The sequence below is a fragment of the Equus asinus genome, chromosome 9, assembly GCF_041296235.1.
Source record: "Equus asinus isolate D_3611 breed Donkey chromosome 9, EquAss-T2T_v2, whole genome shotgun sequence".
Classification (NCBI taxonomy): Eukaryota; Metazoa; Chordata; class Mammalia; order Perissodactyla; family Equidae; genus Equus; species Equus asinus.
In genome coordinates, this window is record NC_091798.1 from 44,442,207 (window position 1) to 44,462,123 (window position 19,917).

Below are 19,917 nucleotides of genomic sequence, written 5' to 3' on the forward strand. Positions count from 1 at the left end.
AAGGTGAGGGCAGGACCCTCTGAGGCCTCTAGGGGAAGACTTGTTCTTGCTTCTTCCAGCTTCCGGTGGCTCCCGAGGTTCCTTGGTTTGTGGCAGCACAACGCCAATCTCTGCCTTCATCTTCATCTGGCTGTCTTCTCTCCGTGTCCGTGTGTCTTCACGTGGTGTTCTTCATGTGTGCCTGTGCTTGTGTCCAGATTTCTCTCTTCCTACAAAGACATTAGTCACATTGGATTAGGGTCCATCCTAAGGACTCCATCTTGATTAGATCTGCAAAGACCCTATTTCAAAATAAGGTCACCGTCGCAGGTACTGGGAACTCGGACTTCAATATATCTTTTAGCGGGACACGATTCGACCTATAACAGGGCAAAGGCTTGGAAGGGCATGGAGCTCAGGGCCAGAGCTGTCCACCTTTTGCCGCCTCATCGCCTACCACCTTTGTATACGTTTCCCCTGGGCAGCTCGCTGGTCCTTATGCCAGCCTGGTGTGTTCCCGCCTCCAGACGCTTGCTTCCACAGTCCCCTGGTCTCGACAGGTTTTCTTTCTCAATCGGCAGGCCCACCTACTCAGGAAGCGCTCAGACACTGACCTGGAGGTGCCGGGTCTCCCTCTGATTTCTGAGACTCTCACAGTCGGGGGCTCATTTAGTCTACAACACAGTGCCCAGGTGGGCATCTTTCTACCTGTCACCTTCAGCCTCCTCCCCGCCCCATGTCAAGCCCCAGATCAGGGAGCCAGAGGCCTTGAGTCCAGCCCCTCAGCCATTTCCATATTCCCTCTGTACCACCCCTGCCCAGGTTTCTCACTGTGCTTGGATGTCCCCATGATGGGGGAGGCAGACCCATCCCACCCCAACAGCCCTGACTGCTGGGTGGTCTCCCTTGCTCTGGCCACACTCTGGCATCTCCTAGGAACTCCCTGGGAGTTTTGAGGTCTCCCGCTCAGACCATTTGGGGTCCCATGGAGCCCACACAGCCCCACCAGTGACCAGGGCTGCAGTGGAGCACTGACCACCTGAGGCAGTTTGAGAGGCTTGCAAAGGGCTACGTGACCCAAATGATCTCCCTCGCCCACCTGCCCACCATTAGCAAGTCTGACAGCATCCACCCCCGATAAGGGCAAATGCCCAGGAGGGGAGACACTCTGCCAGCAGCAGCTGGGCAGGGACTTGCCTCCAGAGCCTGGCAGGCAGCTCCCTCAAGTCCTACAGGAGACTTGCCACCCAGGAGCAGGAGGGGCCGAAGAAGATAGGCTAGTCTGCAGCTTTGTCCAGAGACAGCAAGCTGTGGGGTGGGGGAAGCTGAGGGCAGCCCCTATGGACTCAGGCCCCTGGACTTGCGCTGAGCTCAGCCTCCTCCTTCTCTCCTGCCCACCTTCCTTTGTCCTGCACTTCCCTGGCTGAAGAACAGCCCCCTCCACATACTTCCAGCCACTGGGCTGTTAGCGGCCTTTGGACTGGGGAAGGACTGGGGCCTCCCAGGCCCTATACCCAGGCTGGCATTCACAGAGAGTAGGGAGAGGCCCAGAACTGTCACTCCCTGGGCACAGTCCCACAGTGTCCTCAACTGGCCAGTCCTGTTCTGCCCTTTCTCCTGTGGGGAAGAGCTGGGGACAGGGAAGAAGGCAGAGCCCAGGCCTGGCCGGAGGCATTGTGCTGCTGCTGGCCCTTAGCCCCATGTGTGCCCATGGAGCTCATCTTCCGTGCACCGGCCCTGGATGAGGCTGGGCTGCCTGGGCTGTTCCTTCTTTCCTGCCAGAGGGACTGGAGGGTAAGATGGGGCTGTGCTTACTGCAGAACCCCAAGGGTCCCAAAAAGGCTCATTTGGAAGGCTGAGTCTGCCATGTCTACTAAGGAACTATTTCAGTTTTGCGGTAATCAAATGTAACTCGGTGGTGCTGCCTAAAATAGCCAGGTAACAACAGTCAAATGTCTGTCTGCAAGGAAAACTTGGCTCCTGAGGCCTGAGGGGTCCAGCGCAGGTCCACGTCGCGGTCACGAAGGTACCCTCAGCTGCTGCACCCAGATTCCAGGCCCCCTACCTCCACCCCAAGGTATCAGTCCAGGCCTGGCCCCAGTAGGTCCCCTGGCTAATGAAGCCTCTAAAATCCCCACTCTTACCAATCGAATCAGTGCCCACATAGCAGACGTGAACACAACCTTTTTAGATAAAGGGCTTCGTGGAGAATTTCATGGAGCCCCAGAGAGGGGAGGAATGGTCAGGGCTTTGGCTAAGCCTGGCTTTGAACCTGCTGCCCATAGCAGAGAAGGCATGTCCAGGCCTGGCCTGCACCTATGTTGGGGGTCCAGTCAGTGGCCGGGGCAGCTGAGTTGGCCTCTTTCCCCAGGATTGTCTACCTGCTGGGTTATTGAGGACAACTAAGTGGGAGGCTGCTGCAACCCAGGGAAGCACGCCCTAGCAGGGCCCTACTGGTCCCTCTTGGGCTTGGTCCTTTGCTAAGCGTGGTTAGGCCTGCTGAGCTCTCGTTGGCCCCTGCCACATAGAGGATCAGGGAGACCAAGAAGGATGGGCCTTGTGGCCCATGGTCTGAACCCTGAGGATGGCACTCATGCTGGGGCAGGGAGGGACATACAGAGACACCCAGGGGACGTCTTTGGATCAGGGCCAGCTACCTTTGCTCAGAAAGTAAATGCTCAGCTCCCATGCTGCAGGAAAATCCTGCCTTGTGTCGTTTCCTCCCAGGCCCTCGGAGACCATCTGGAGAATCTGTGAGGCATGATCTGCTTCATCCAGGAGCAGGATCACCAAGCCCAGCAAACTCACCCTCCAAGTGTTCTCTGGAAGCCCTTGTGCAGCACCAGGGAGGAAGAACCCTTTCTCCCCCACCCTACCCTTGACTCCCCTGGGAAGCTCCTCGCTCCCCCTGCTCCCTGTGGGCTTCCTGAGCCATAACCTACAGCCCCCGAACCTCAAAGCTACAGCCTAGCACAGCGGTTAATGCTTACTCCACCACTTGGTAGCTGTTTGACCATGATCAGGGTACTTAACCTCTCTGGGCTTCATTGGCCTCACTCATAAAATGGAAATAATGATAGTCCTTATCTTAAGGTCACTGTGAGGACTGGATGAGGTCATCCAGGGGCTGGGACATAGTGAGCACTTAATCAGCAGCAGTGGTGTGATTATCATTATTAACTATGAGTCTCCCTCTGTAATCCGCTTCTCCTCTTCTGCCCGTCTCCTCCAGCCCCCTAAATCCAGACTTGTCATCTTCCTAAAGCCTCTGCAGTCTGAACCGAGGTGGCTGGTCAGGTCCTGCTCCCAGGTGAGTGGGAGACAGAGATGTGTGTCTGGGCATTCTGCATCCCTGGTTGCAAAGCTAGAATGAGTCTTCCAGGGCCCCAGGAGGCTCTCACTTTGGTCACCATCCACACTCTTAATTCAAGGGGATTTCAACAATCAGTATTTCTGTAGTAGTAGCCAAAACCAAGAGACAGAGAGGGTGAGGGAGTCATTGAATACCACACAGTGAGCTGAGGCCAGAGCTGGGTGAGAGCCCCAGGGGGACCTGCCATCCAGCTCTTCTCCCCACTTGACTGAACAGCTCTCATTTCTTCAGAAGCCTGACTAGAAGCCTCCCTCTGGAGCTCTTTTGTTCAGAGAAAGCAGCAAACAACGTGCAGAGCCAGCTCCTTGGGCCTGGAGCCCTGAGCTCCCCAGGCAGACCCACAGGCTGACGGAGACATTACCGGAGTTGATGATTCAACTTCCTGCCTTTTGAGAGCGCCCAGACCACAGAGGTTTTCTCGCTTGGAGGAGGGGGCATCTCCTTGCTGAGGGCTGGGCAGAGCGGGACAAGGGCCCACCACAAACCGCTAGGACGAGGCGGTGCATGGGGCAGGCCCTGGGGCCACACTCGAACCCTGAGCGGCTGCCTCCTGAAGCCTGTCTCCTCTTTGGTTAATGGTTACCACAGGGTGACCAATTGTCCTGGTTTGCCTGGGATGTTGTGGTTTCAGCACCAAAAATCCCACATTCTGGGAAACCCCTCAGTCCTGGGCAAACCGGAACAGTTGGTCGCTCTATTACCACCCATATTTCGGTCAGACATGACTTACTGCCTCAGTGGCTCTAGGAGTCCAGGTCCCAGGACAGCACATTCTAGAAGAGAGAATTGGCAAACTATGGGCCTGAGGGCCTGATCTGGTCCTCTGCCTATTTTGGTACAGCCCATGAGCTAAGAATAGCTTTTATATTTTTGAGTGGTTGAAAACAAAATTACAGAATAATAATATTTCATGACACGTGGAAATTACATGAAATTCAAATTTCAGTGTTCATAAGCAAAGGAACACAGCCATGCCCATCGTTTACATATCGTTTCTGGCTGTTTTCACATTACAAGGCAGAGCTGAGTAGCTGCAACAGAGACTGCTGTGGACAACAAAGCCTAAAATACTGTCTGAACTTTTGCACAGAGTTTGCCGACCCCTGTTCTAGAGGCAGGAAAAGGTGAGGGCTCCTGACCCGGGCTGGGTGTGGGTGTGGGTGGGTCGACAGCGATGGCTTTGTGAGGGAACTCAAAGCTGGAGAAGGAGAGAGGTTATAGGAGTGGGCGTGACACCACAGCACTAATCCCGGCTTTAGCAGATTAGCTGTGAAGTGGGGACAAGGCCTCGATCTTCTCTAAGACTCAGTTTTCCCATCTGTACAGTGGAGTGAAGGTAGGCAGGCTCTGCTTCTCTCTGACTTTAGTTCCTAGTCTTCCATGCCGACACTGTCCTCTCCAATAACTCAGCCACTCCAGGGACTTTCGTGTGGCTTAAGGCGGGTCCTGCTCCCTCTGGGCCCAACTCTGAGGCTTCTCCAGCCCACTCTGTGGCTTTATCTTAAAGCCACTCTTATCTGGCTTTAAGGCAGACCCAGATCCTGCTCCCAGGACTGGAAACTCCATTCTATCCAGCCTTTTAGCAAGGGTCAGGAAGCACCTACTGTGTGCATGGCACTCTTAGGGACTCTTAATGTTGGAATGGTCCAATGAGCCCCTCTTTCCCTTTCATCCAGGCACTTGAGGTGGGGAGCTCTCCTCTTAGAGAAGGTGCAGTGGAGGCATTAGCTCCATGGCCCCTACTCCTTAGGTGAACGTCACAGAAACCTCTGAGGTGCCAGGCCATGTCCGAAGTGTTGTTGAGCTTTGCCGGCAGCAGGCAGCTGACAATCTGGAGGAGTTTAAGCAATGCAGAAAGACTCTAGTGAAATTGAGACTCAGCACCAGTTCGAAAATGGGCCCCAACTCAGCCCTCTACCCCTCCCCTGCCCTAGCCCCACAACAAGATGCTCTCCCCCTTTTCTTCCAGAGGTCTGGGAAGGGTTTATCTGAGCAGCACAAGGTTCTTGGAAGGCTTGTGGGGCGCTGGCCTCAGTGTGGACCTTCCTGAGCCCCAGCTCAGCACCTGCAGCGGTCTGTCTTGTCTGCTCACACAGGCTAGTGCGAGCCCTTTGGGGGCCTCCTGTGAGCCCTCCGACACTCTCAGCTCCTTCCTGGGCACAGTCACCCCACAAGGCTGCCTCCCTCTTCTCCTGTGTCCCCACAGCTTTGCTTGCTGACCTCATGTTTTAGGACTTCTGAGAACCCAAATAACTAAGGATCAGCGGAAGATACCACAGAAGGAGATGCTCAATTTCCAGGCTCTCTCTGGAATTCCTACTTGGGGTAGTTTGGGTCAGAGGGGTTATTTATCTTTTATAAGTTGATTTTTTTTTATTGAAGTGTAATATACAAAGAAGAAAATGCACAAATCGTTAGTGTACAGCTCCTGTGAAGACACCTGTGTAACTATCACCCGTGGGACCTGAAACAGAGCATCACCAGCCCCCAAAGCCCCCTTGTGCCCTCTGCAAGTCACTGCCCCCACGGGTAACCACTATGGTGGCCTCTATCACTCTAGATTAGTTTTGCCTATTTTTGAACTTTACATGAATGGAATCATATAGGACGTACTATTTTCATGTCTGGCTTCTCTTGCTCAGTGGGCTTCATCCATGTTACTGAGTATAAAATGCTTTGCTCAGCCTCATTGCTATACTCCTTTTTATGAATATACCACTACTGATTGGTTGAGTCCATTGTTAGTGGAGATCTGGGTTGTTCTCAGCCTTGGCCATTACAAACACTGCATGTCTTTTAGCACACGTGTGTATCCTATGTCTGTTGCCCTAGAGGCAACAGAGGCCTGTTCAGGCATCACTGGGGCCTACAATTTCAGAACTCCAAATCCGAACATGGGCTCTGACAACTGGACAGCATATTTGAGGCTGGGACCATTTTTCTGACAGTGGATAAGAACAGTGAGCTCCGTGTAGCATCAGGTATCCCAGCACTGTCACATGGTGCCATAAATACAACAGGGGCCCCGTGTGCCTGAAAGGTCTCTCCACTTGTGCCAGGGCCATTTCACCTGTGAAATTGACTTAGCAGCTCAGGACTCCTGGGGCAGCTGGTGGGCTGTTCCCAGAGCCTGGTGGAGAAGGTCCTTACCTGGTCCCTTTTTGAGCAGCTTCTAATTCATGGGACCCTGATTTCCTCGCCACTGTCAATGCCTTCACGCAGGGTCCTGCCCTCATGTCACGCTCCCTGGCGCAGGTCTTAAATCCCTAGAATGGACAGAGATGACTGCATCTCTGAAAGAAACTGCCTTGCTGTCTTCTTTGGGAAAGAGGGAGGCTTCCTTAAGGTTTGACTTGTCCTTTCTGTCACTGTGAAGGGCTGGTCATTAAGAGCAAACACCAGGGTTAGTTTACTGCTCACTGCTGGAAGCAATGACAGTCAACTAGTACTCACGGATCATCACTGGGTTCTGGACCATCATTGTGAGAGAGTGGTCCTCAGTTTGATTATTACCTTGATGCCAGGAAGAATTTTATGATAGACCTACGTTCGTTTCTTGAACTCTACATAGACAGTGTATGGAATATCCCACCAACCATTGCCTCAGCCACATAATCAGGTTGTTTCCAGGCCATACATCCCCAGATTGGCTTCTGTGATCTTATTGCTGAGATTTGGGGAGGTTGGAGGATGGTTTCAGAGTCCCCTCATCCAGAGACCTGGCCTCTAGGTTGATGCAGAATAGTCCAGGCTGTTGGTCAGTTGTCCCTCTGTATTCCCATCTGTAAAATGGGATGATTTGGGGAGACTTGCCTTATCATGGGGCTCTGAAGAACTACTATACCAGAGAGAAGGTCCTCTGTTGATTTTGTCTGAACTCCTTGACATTCCCAAGGAGTTGACTCCAGGCTGGTGCTTTGGCAAGGGGTTTATGAGAAAATCAATTAGAACTCTTTTAGCTGTAAATATAATATAAAACTCACCCAAACATAGCTTAAACAAAAGGGATCTATTTATCTGTTTGTTTGGTTTATATCACGGAAAAGTTCAGGGGCTTCAGGCACAGCTTGATCCAGGGGTACAAAAATGTCACTAGGACCAGGCCATTCTTCATTTCTGCTTTCTTCAGGATTGGTCCTGTTCTTAGACTCTGTGGTGGCAAGACAGCTGCCAGCAACTCTAGGCTGACATCATCAGATCTCCAAGTCCAGGTGAAAGGACATTTTCTTCTGGGCCACTCAGATACCAAGTATTGGCTCTGATTGGACCTCATGACTTGGCTTGAATCTCATGCCCATTCCGAAAGCAACCACTGTGCATAATGCACTATGCAACTCTGATTCACATGTGACTCTCAAGCAAGAGAATTAGCTCCACTTGAAGTATATGAGCTGAAAATGACAAGGGGAGTAGTTCCTCAGATGAAAATTGGGGTGCTATTACCAGAGGAGGAGAGATGGATACTAACTAGGGAAACTACAACAGTTCTCCAGAGGGAAGAGGCGTGTATGTGCAGAATTCCTCAGGCCTGGGTCTAGATAAGACATCAGTGGACTGATGCACAGTCCCAGGATGAAGGGAGAATGCAAGATACCACCTACCTCCAAGAAAACTCTGAGGGGAAAGCCCCCAGTTACTGCCCACCCCTCTGGGACTTGGTACTTCATGCTCAATCAACATATAATCTGGGCATCCTGAAATCCGCAAGGGTCACCAGCCCTTCCCTGGAACAGGGGTCATCTGTCCCACGCCTCCTTATTCCCTGACTGTACTGTGCTGTTTTAAGGGCAGGGACCACAACTTCCTCCCCTCTGTATCTATTTCTGCAGAAATAGTTATGGAATGAATAATAATCTTTGGCAGGTGTGTAGAGCCTGATACCTCTTCAAACCTCTTCAAACCTCTTTAACATCTATTATCTTATTTGATTCTTTGTTCTTCTTTTTGGCTACCCAGGATCTGAACCCTCTTCCTGTGATGGGGAATTCCCCTCATTCTGAGGCAGAGCCCACTTCCCACCATAGAGGCCGAAAGTGACACGTGCACGTTTTACTAGCCTCCCTTTGGCTGAGCAAGGGACCGTGACCTAGGCTCTGACAATCAGACACATGGGCTTCAGACTGTGACCCCAGAGCTCGTGGCCCAAAGCAGCAAGGACCACAGAGAGTTCTCCTCAGTGGTTATCGTGGGTGCAGCAGGCCAGTGTTTCTAGGGTGGTGGAGACGGTGGCACCTGAGGGCATGAGCAGGATGCTACAGCCCAGCCTGCAGAACTTAGTGTATGGTGGTGGCAGTGACAGTGGCGGCAGCCAGGTCCTGACTGAGCCAGTTCCACGGTATGATCTGGGGCCTCGCCTGTGGCTGTGTAGCCTCTGGGGCTGCTTCTCTGCTCTGCCCAGAGATTCTCTGAGCTGTTCCATCTCATTATTTTTCTGCTTAAATCAATTTAGCTTCAGTCAATTAAGTCAGTCTGCTAAGTTAAGAGTCAATTTCTGTTGCTTGCAGCTAGAAACTCTGTTATAATCCTCGAGTCAGGACAACTGAATAATCCTCTTTTTTCAGATGGATAAATTGAGGCTTAGAGACTGGCCCAAGCTCATCCAATGTGACAGTTTCTGAGTTGAGACCAGAACCCTGGCCTAGATGGGTCAGACCTACGACTGGCAGGTGGAAGGGCAGGTGAGCAAGAACTTTCTCCCAAGTAGAGCTGCCTCACCAGATAGGAAGCCCCCTGTTCCTGGAGGTGTGCAAGCAGATCTGGGGAGATTTAAGGGGGAGGCCAAGCAAGGTAACTCCAGTTCCCTTCATCCTCATGGATTACACATGTTGTCATCTGCTCAACTCAAACTACTGTATGTGAACACAAAAGTGTAAAGGTGAAAACATGACTCCTGGTGCTGCAACTTCAAGACCCCACAATCTCTTTTCCAGCCAGCCTGTCCCTGGCTGAGACCTGACCGCTGCCAGCCCTGTGTCCCAGAGCAAAGTCATGACATTTATTGGCCTGCATCACTTTAATGAAAAAGCCCCTACACCAAACAAATAGAAGCACAGACATTTGCAACTAATTATGGTATTGCTGATCAGTCAAATTTCATTGCAAATTGCATGTTGAAATTGATAGTGGGCGAGTCATGAATAAACTGGTTGTCTGGAAAAGTGACACGGGCACACAAGACTAGATTAATAATTCAATTTAGACTCAGCCAGACACTCTGAAGAAGAAGAAAAAGCAGGTTAGCACTGCCCCAAGATTGCTTGTGTACCCGGGAACCTCCTGCCAGTGGGCCTGGCTTCCAAGGGAAGCTGATTCTCCTCTAGGATCCTCCCCCTTCGGGAGACCGCAGGGCGTTGAGTATTCTAGCCTTTAATTCTTGGTTTGCAAAATTGCAGCCTTGAATGCTGTGGGGAGGGGAAGACGGCCCTATGTCCCATCTGCTGCTGAGAAGCCCACTCAGGAGGCTTCTTGGAGGACAGACACCTCCTGCTGTAGCAAACAGCATTCTTGGCCTCCCATTTGTGGGGGCTGGGCTGGGGGGACGTAACCCACCTTGAAAGCCTATATGGTTGCCCAGATCAGGTATGGTTCCAAAGGAGTGACCCCAGAGAAGGTGGGAGAGGAGCTGGGGGGCCTTATAGACCTCCCCACTGGCCTGATCCCCATGCGGTCCCGGAGAGCTATCAAGTCCAGAGGAGAGACAATCCCAGCTTGGCATGGAGGCCACAAGATGGATGGGCAGTGTCCTTAGGACCGAGACTTTAGTAGTGTCCTCTTGAAAGGTTCCTGGGCCCTACGCCTAGGGAGGAAGGCAGGAGAGAGACACAGAGCAGACAGAGTGTACAGGTTTTGAGGGGCAGCCACCTGTATGCCTGTGAGATGCAGCCACAGTGGCCACCCCGACCCCACCAGGAGCGCTTCACACAGAGCTGTTCAGCCAGCCCAAAATGCAGAGTGAATCGACCAGCCTGCAATGTTCGAGGAGCCACTGGCCCCCAATTCAACTGCCCTCACTCCACAGCCTGTGCAGAGGGAAAGTCTTAATTTTCATCCTCTAGGTTGGGGTTCAAAACTCAAAGATCTAGAGACCAGTCCTGTGGTGTAGTGGTTAAGTTTGGTGCGCTCTGCTTTGGCAGCCCAGGTTCATGGGTTTAGATCCTGGGACCTAAACCACTTGTCAGCCATGCTGCAGCAGCAACCTACATATAAAGCGGAGGAAGACTGGCACAGATGTTAGCTCAGGGCCATTCTTCCTCAGGCAACAAACAAACAAACAAACAAAAACCTCAAATGTCTACAGGGAAGTGGGCCAGCTGGGAACTGGAGAGAATTGGTAAGCTTGGGCCTGGTTGGAGGGCGCAGCCATGATTCAGCTTGACTAGAGACAATATGAGTTGGAATTCAGAAAAAGGCTGGGGCCAGGGATATAAATTTGGAAAAGTCATCAGCAACTGAATGGTATTAAAATCCAGGACAGTGGAGGAGATCAAGGGAATGAGTATAGATAAGAGACAAAACGGAGTCCAAGGACTGAGCCTTGGAGATGAGGAGGTACCAGCAAAGGAGAGAGAAGGAGCAACCAGAGAGGCCAGAGGAAAACCAGGAGAGGAGGCCATGATCTGGCGCTGAGGGGGGTGAGGCCTGAGATTTAACACCACGAAGAGTCCCTGACAAAAGCAGTTGTGCTGTAGTGGTCGGGGGTAAAGCCAGATGGGAGTGGATGGAAGAAAAGAAGGGAGGAGAGGACTGGAAGGTGGTAAGAAGCGTCAATTCTTTCCAGGAGTTGTGCCATAAAGAGGAGCAGGGAAATTGGGTGAGAGTTTGAGGGGGATGTAAGGCTAAGAGGCAGTTTTTGTTAAGATGGAAACATAGTATTTTTGTGTGCTGATGGGAATAATCCTGAAGAAGGGGGAATTTTGATGATGTAGGTGAGAAAGGGGATAAACGTTGGCATGAAGCACTTGAGTAGATAGGTGGGTATGGCATCTGGTGCACAAAAAGTGAGCTGTCCTCAAATAGGAGCATGGACGTTTCCCCCAGATCAGCGAAATGGAGGGCAGGGTTAGGGAGCACAGATGCAGGTGGGAGGGGGAAAAAGTGGTGGAGCCACTGGACTTCTCTTCTGAAGACTTCTATTTTCTTAGCAAACTAGGAAGAGGTTGTAGCTGAGAGGAGGAAGAGGGGAGGAGGGGAAGGAGGGGGAGGAGGGGGAAGGGGGATGAGGAGGGGGAGGGGAGGGGGAAGGGGAAGGGGAGGGGGAGGGGAGGGGGAGGGGAGGGGGAGGAGCAGGAGGGGAGGGGGAGGGGAGGAGCAGGAGGGGAGGGGGAGGGGAGGGGGAGGGGGAGGGGAGGGGGAGGAGCAGGAGGGGAGGGGGAGGGGAGGGGGAGGAGCAGGAGGGGAGGGGGAGGGGAGGGGGAGGAGCAGGAGGGGAGGGGGAGGGGAGGGGGAGGAGCAGGAGGGGAAGGGGAGGGGAGGAGCAGGAGGGGAGGGGGAGGGGAGGAGCAGGAGGGGAGGGGGAGGGGAGGGGGAGGAGCAGGAGGGGAGGGGGAGGGGAGGGGGAGGAGCAGGAGGGGAGGGGGAGGGGAGGAGCAGGAGGGGAGGGGGAGGGGAGGAGCAGGAGGGGAGGGGGAGGGGAGGAGCAGGAGGGGAGGGGGAGGGGTGGAGGAGAGGGGAGGGGGAGGGGGGAGGGGGAAGAGGAGTGGGAGGGGGAGGGAGGAGGAGGAGGGGGTGTGAAGCAGTTGCCTGGGGGAGAGGGCTACAGTAGACTTGGGGATATAGTATGATTGCTGGGCAGCTTTTAGTTCTTGCTTAGGGAGGGTTGTGATCATTAACCTAACGTCAGACTGGTCAGCCCATCACGGGTTTTTCTTCCGTCCTGGACAGCCTGCGGATGCAGGTGTAGAATGGGTAGAGGGTTGAGTTTAACCAGGGTTGTGGTTTTGCCAGGTGACTATACTGCAGGGAGAGGAAGGGAGAGAGTATAATACTGGCTTATAGACTCGGAGCTGGGAAAGGAGGGAAGTGGGCACGAGGGGGCAAGGGACAGTGACCTTTGCTTGGATCAGTAGGTTCCAGGAAGAATTCTTGGAGTGGGGGCACTATTGAGAGTGAGCTGTAGAGAGAGGCAGTGTTTATCCTAGAGTGAGACGCATGACATTGCAATGATGAAGGGACTGCATTCCCGGATAACGACCAGTTCGAAGTCTGGCTATGAGAGCGAGAGGCTGAGGTATGGCAGAAGCCAAGATTGTGAAGAGGAGGCCACGGGGCTGAGAGGCTGGTTCATCTACATGAATGCCGAAATAAGAAACTAAGGCAGGAATGGCCTTGGAGAGGGTGACCGTGGGCCAGGAGCTAAAATCTTCAAGCAGTGAGGGAGAGCGACCGGGAAGTCTGTAAATGACTGCAAAAACGGGGGAAAAAATGGGTGGTCTTGTCTGATGGCATGGCATTCACACGCGGGTGTCTCGAAGGAGGAGGGCAAACTGTCTAGGACTGGCACTGAGGAGCAAAATGGGCACCTCCACCCCTAGACCCAGGGACACAGGGACCACCAGAGGGAAAACAGCCACCACTTGAGGGGCTGCAGGGGAAGCCGAGTTCTTACAGGAAAGGCAGTTTTCCTTTAGAGCAAGAAAGCAAAGGGGAGATTCTGAAATGAAGTCGAGGATATGAGGGAGTTTACTGATGCCAATGAGTTTCAAGGAGCCTAGTGAAAAGGTTTCTGGACATGGGGTAGAGTAGGCAGCGAGGTCAGAAAAGGAAATTAAAGAGCCACATGGGGCTTAGCGTCCTGGGGTGAGGGATGCCAGGAGAATTCTGGGCCTCTCAGAAGACTGATATGAAAGGGATAAAGGGACTTAGGGGAGCAGCCCTGAGGGGCCCAACGTGGCCAGGCTGGGTTTGTTGGGAGGTGACAGGAGAGGGTACTTGTCAGAAGCCCTCTTCACTCCTGCTGATGGTGGTCTGGAGGGCTGAGGAGGGGCAGTCTTCCCGGAGCAGGTGGAGCCCCGGTGCTCCCTCTTTGCTCCCAGGTAGGCATAGTGATCAAAACACACTGCATAGAACTGATACTAAAACCACAGACATGTCAATGAGAGAGAATTTCCCAGAAAGAAACCCTTACATATGGCATAAGAAATCTATATAGAAAAAACGTGGCCCTCAAATAATAGAGATAGAAAGCATGATGTTTTTTTTTCAGGGAAAATTGGTTAACTATTTGAAAAAAAAGTAAATCTAGATCTTTCCCTTAGATCTAATACTGAATGAAGTCACGTGAATAAAAAAGCTAATGTTGGGGCTGGCCCCGTGGCTCAGTGGTTAAGTGCGCGTGCTCCGCTCGGGCGGCCCAGGGTTTTGCTGGTTCAGCTCCTGAGCGCGGACGCGGCACTGCTCATCAAGCCATGCTGAGGTGGCATCCCTCATGCCACAACTATAAGGACCCATAACTAAAAATACACAACTATGTACCCGGGGGCTTTGGGGAGAAAAAAGAAAAATAAAATCTTTAAAAAAAAAAAAGGCCAATGTAAAAAACATGATAGTGTAAAGATAGAAATAGACTTGTAGATACATGATTAATTGATTTTTTCTTTTTTTTTCCCCTGATTTTTCTCCCCAAATCCCCCCAGTACACAGTTGTATATTCTAGTTGTAGATCCCTCTGGTTGTGCTATGTGGGATGCCGCCTCAGCATGGACTAATGAGCAGTCCCATGTCCATGCCTAGGATCTGAACTGATGAAACCCTGGGCTGCTGAAGTGGAGCGCACAAACTTAACCACTTGGCCATGGGGCCAGCCCTGGTCAATTGATTTTCAACAACAGTACCAAGGCAATTCAATGGGGAACAAATAATCTTTCCAACAAACGGTGCTGGAACTATTCAATAGCCATATGCAACATAATGAAGCTTGACCCTTACTCACACCGTATACCATATACAAAAATTAACTTGATATGGATTATAGGCCTATATGTATGACCCTTATACAAAATTAGAAGTACAAATATTATACAAAAATGATATATAACCCAATTTAAAAATGGGCAAAAGAATTGAAGACGACGACTTCACCAAAAAAGATATTCAGGTAACAAGCACATGAGGAGATGCTCAGCATCATTTGTCATTAGGGAAATACAAATTAAAACTACACACACACTGGAAGGACTAGAATTTAAAAAGACTGACCAAATCAAATATTGGCAAGGATGGGATCAGTGGTTGCCCTGGGATGGATGGATCACAAAGGTGCATGAGGAAACGTTGGGGAATTACAGGTATGTTGTGTGAACAAGCAGTTTAACCTTTCTTTGACTGATAGACATTTGGGTTATTGCCAGTTTGGGCCTGTGGCAGATGCAAAGCTAAACATGTGACACCCAGATCCCTCCTTGAGGAAAGATTTTCTGTCCAGTCTCAGGGAGTGTGATCAGCAGACACCTGCAGCTGATGGCTTCTTCAGGGTCCGCCAAGCTGCAGAGAGCTGCCTTGCTGCTTCCCAGAGCAGCATGCATCCGGTGACTAAACAAAGCAAGGATATAGAGGCTGGACCATTTTCATACGATACAGGGCAATTCAGATGCACAATATTTGCTCCAGAGCTCCCTGCCAATTTTGGCCTAGACTTCATTGCCTGCATCACAGTTTCACTTCTGCTCAATCCTGCTTCCTCTCCCTTCTTTCCATAGATATTGATCTCTAATAAATGTCTTGCACCCCAAACTCCATGTCAGCATCTGTTTTCTGGGAACCTGGCATATGACAGGGCTATTCAAAGCAAAGCTTCTAATAAGTCCTGAAACTTCAAAACTCCTGGAAGATAATATAGGTGGTACACTACCTGTCGAACTCAAAAGGATCTTTTCGAATACCATGTCTTCTCAGACCAGGGAAACAAAAGAAAAAATAAACAAGTGGAACTTCATCAGACTAAAGAGCTTCTGCAAGGCAAAAGAAACTAGAATCAAAACAAAGAGACAACCCACCAATTGGTAGAAAATACTTGCAAATCCTATATCTGACAAGGGGTTAATCTCCATGATATATAAGGAACTCACACAACTGAACAATAAAAAAACAAACAAACAACCTGATCAAAAAATGGGCAGAGGATATGAACAGATATTTTTCCAAAGAAGATATACAGATGGCCAATAAAAACACGAAAAGATGTTCAACATCACTAATCATCGGGGAAATGCAAATCAAAACTACACGAAGATACCACCTTACACCTGTTAAAATGGCTATAATCACTAAGACTAAAAATAACAAATGTTGGAGAGAGTGTGGATAGAAGGGAACCTTTATACACTGCTAGTAGGAATGCAAACTGGTGCAGCCACTCTGGAAAACAGTATGGAGATTCCTCAAAAACTAAAAATAGAACTACCATATGACCCAGCTCTCCCACTACTGGGTATCTATCCAAACAACTTGAAATCAACAATCCAAAGCAACATATGTACCCCTACGTTCATTGCAGTATTATTCACAATAGCCAAGACATGGAAGCTATCCAAGTGCCCATCGACTGATGATTGGATGAAGAAGATGTGGTATATATATACACAATGGAATACTACCCAGCCATAAAAAAAGACAAATTCATTCTCATTTGCAATAACATGGAAGGACCTGGAGGGAATTATGCTAAGCGAAATAAGCCAGACTGAGAAAGACAACCACCAGATGATTTTGCTCATATGTGGAATATAAACAAACACATGGACAACGAAAACAGTTCAGTGGTTACCAGGGGAAGAGGGGGGTGGGAGTGGGCACAGGGGGTGAAGGGGAGAACTTATGTGGTGACAGACAAGAAATAATGTACAACTGAAATCTCACATCCATGCAAACTAATATGAACTCAATAAAAGAAAAAAAAAAGATGCCAAAAAAAAAAAGCAAAGCTTCTATGACCATTCTTGTCCATGTTTCCTGTCCTATAAGCACTCTTTTCTGTAGGATGTTTGCCTAGGAATGAAATTGCTGTGTCATAGAATATGTTATTTTCAGTTTAATTGAAAAATGCCGACCTGTTTTCCAAAATGGTTATACGAGTTCGTGTAAATTTATATGGATGAATATTTTTGCTAATACTTGGTATTGTGATTTTTAAATTTTAGTCAATTTGGTAAGTGTCCCGTGGTATCTCATTGTGATTTTAATTTACATTTCCTTAATTCCAAAAAAGTTGAGCACTGTTTGATACTTTTGGCCTATGGCTTTCTTCTTTTTTGAGGTGCCTAGCTTTTGCCCACTTTTCTTTTTCTTTTCGCCAGGTTATTTTATTTTTTGTATTATTTATTTATTTGAAAACCACTTTATTGAGGTATGATTAACATACAAAAAGCTGTACATAGATGTTAGCTCAGCAACAATCTTCCTCAAGCAAAAAGAGGAAGATTGGCAACAGATGTCAGCTCAGGGCCAATCTTCCTCACACACACAAAACGAAACTGTACATATTTAATGTATATACAACTTGATGAGTTTGGATTGCCCATTTTTCTATTGGGTTGTCTTTTATTATTACTTCTTACGAGTTTTGTACATATTCTGGATAAAGAGTCTTTAGTTACTTTTATCTATTACAATTATCTTCTGCTACTCTGTAGCTTGCATTTTCACTGGCTTGATGTTGTCTTTATTTTTATTTTAAAGATTTTATTTTTTTTTTCCTTTTTTTCCCCAAAGCCCCCCGGTACATAGTTGTATATTCTTTGTTGTGGGTCCTTCTAGTTGTGGCATGTGGGACGCTGCCTCAGCGTGGTTTGATGAGCAGTGCCATGTCCACGTTGAGGATTCGAACCAACGAAACACTGGGCCGCCTGCAGCAGAGCGTGCGAACTTAACCACTCGGCCACGGGGCCAGCCCCTGATGTTGTCTTTTTTTTTTTTTTCTGCTTTATCTCCCCAAACTACTACTGTACACAGTTGTATATCTTAGTTGCAGGTCCTGCTGGTTGTGGGATGTGGGACGCCGCCTCAACGTAGCCTGACGAGCGGTGCCATGTCCGCGCCCAGGATCCAAACCCTGGGCAGCCCCAGCGGAGCGCGAGAACTTAACCACTCCGCCACGGGGCCAGCCCCTGATGTTGTCTTTTGATGAATAAGAAATTCTTTATTTTATCCTTCTTTCCTTTGTGGTATTGCTTTTTGTGCTTTAAGAAAATTTTCCTTACCCAAGATTATGAAGATATTCTTCTACATTATTTTAAAATTTTACAATTTTGTCTTTTATATTTAGATCCATATGCCCCCGCAATTGATTTTGGTGTATGGTGTGCGGTAGAGGTCCAATTTCATTCTTTTCCCATATGGATACTCAATTATTCCGGCCAAGTTTATTGAGAGTCTGTCTTTTTGCCATTGCTATGCCGTGCCATCTCTGTCCCAAATCAAGCTTCTAGATTTGTGCAGGTCTATTTCCATAATCTTCTCTCTATTCCATTGGACTATCTCCAAATCAATGGCACACTCTCCTAATTACTATGGCTTTGCAGTAATCTGGTTCGGCAATCCCTCTAAACTCGTTCTTCCTCCAGAGCGAGTGAGCTATTCTTGGCCTTTTTCATGTCCACACAAATTGAAGAATCATCTTGTCAAGGTCCACAAAAAATCCTGATGAGTTTTTATTAGAAATACAATTGAATCTATAGATCACTTTGGGAAGAACTCACAATCTTTGTAATATTGAGTCTTTCAACCCATGAACACTGTGTCTTCATTTATTAAGATCTTTAATTTCTGTCAACAATGCTTTCGATTTTTCTGCTTTGGAGACTTACTCAACTTTTATTAGATTTATTCTGATTAAAGTATTCTAATTCTGAGTTTACTAGATTTGTTATTATTTATTTGGTATTTTTAAATGATACTACAAATGCTATTCTTTTAAAATACAGTTTTCTCTTTGTCATTGTTAAATACACTGATATTTGCATACTGATTTTTTTTTAAGTCCAGGAAACTTACTGAACTCTCTTAATAATTCTAATTACCTGTAGATCATTTTTAAATTTCCTCTGTTCACTATCATATCATCTATAAATACTGGCAGTTTTCTTTCTTCCTTTTCCAATCCTTATTCCTATTTTTCTTCACTATGCTGGCCAGGACCTCCAGTATAATGTCGAATAAAAGTGGTAGAAATGGATATCTTTGTTTTGTTTCAGTTTTCAGAGGGAAAACTTTCAATGTTTCACCACTAAGTATGAGGCTTGCGTTAGTTATTTTTTAAAAGACAGCCTTTATAAAATCAAGGAATTTCTTTCCAGTTCCACTTTGGCAAAAGTTTTTTTTAAAAATAATTCATCCGTTTAATTCAATGTTGAATTTTATCAAATGCTTTTTCTGCAATCATGGAGATAACCATAAGATTTTTCTCCTTTAATCTGTTAATGAGATAAATTACATTAACTGGTTTTTGAATGTTAAACAAACCTGGCATTCCTGGGATTAATTATAACTTGGTCATATGCACTATCCTTTTTATATGATGCTAAATTTTGTATAATAATACTTTGTTTAGAGTTTTTACGTATCTATGTTCATAAGTGAGATTGACCTTTAATTTTCCTATATTGACCCTGTCAGATTTGGGAGTCAGGGTCATATTAGTTCCATGAAATGAGCTGAGGAGTATAACTTTGGTTCTTTTGGAGAAGAAACTTCTAAACTTCTAAAAGAGTTTGTATATAAATGGAATTTTATTTTCCTTGAATGTTCAATGTAATTCACAGGTAAAGCTATCTGGATTTGGAATTTTCTTTGTGGGCAGATTTTGAATTACTGACTCAATCTCTTTAATAGTCATGGGACTATTCAGATTTCCATTTCTTCATGAGTCACTTTTGGTAAATTATTATTTCTAAGAATTTTTCCATTTCATCTAAACTTTTTACATTTATTGGCATTAAGTTGTTCATAATATCTTTTTAGTATCTTTTAGATGTATGTGGATCTCTAATAATGTGTCCCTTCTTCATTCTTACTATTATTTGTTCATTTTCTCTTTTTTCTTTTTTAGTCTCACCAGAGTTTTATCAGTTTCATTCTTCCTTTTGAAGAACAAAATTTAGTATTAAAAAAATTCTCTGCACTGTATGTTTGATTCTTATTTCATTATTTCTTCTCTTCCATTTATTATTTCAGTCTTCTACTTTCTTTGACTATAACCTCATAAAATGCATCTTTGCCTCATATTTTCAACAATTCTTCTTTTTAAGTGTATACATTTAATAGTATAGATTTTCCTCTAAATATTACCTTAGTTACACTCACAAATTTTATATATAATATTTTCACTATTATTCAGTTCTTTTTCTTGTAAATTTATAGGAGTTCTTTATATATCCTGCATGCAAACCATTTACTAATTATACGTTTTATAAATATTTTCTCTTACTCTGTATCTTGCCGTTTCACTCTTGTAATGATATTTCGATGAAGAGAAAATTTTAATTTGAGTATAGTTCAATTTATGCACTCATTTTATGGTTTTTTGAGTATGTCTAGCTTAATACACTTTTCTCTATGCTGAAATGATGAAGACA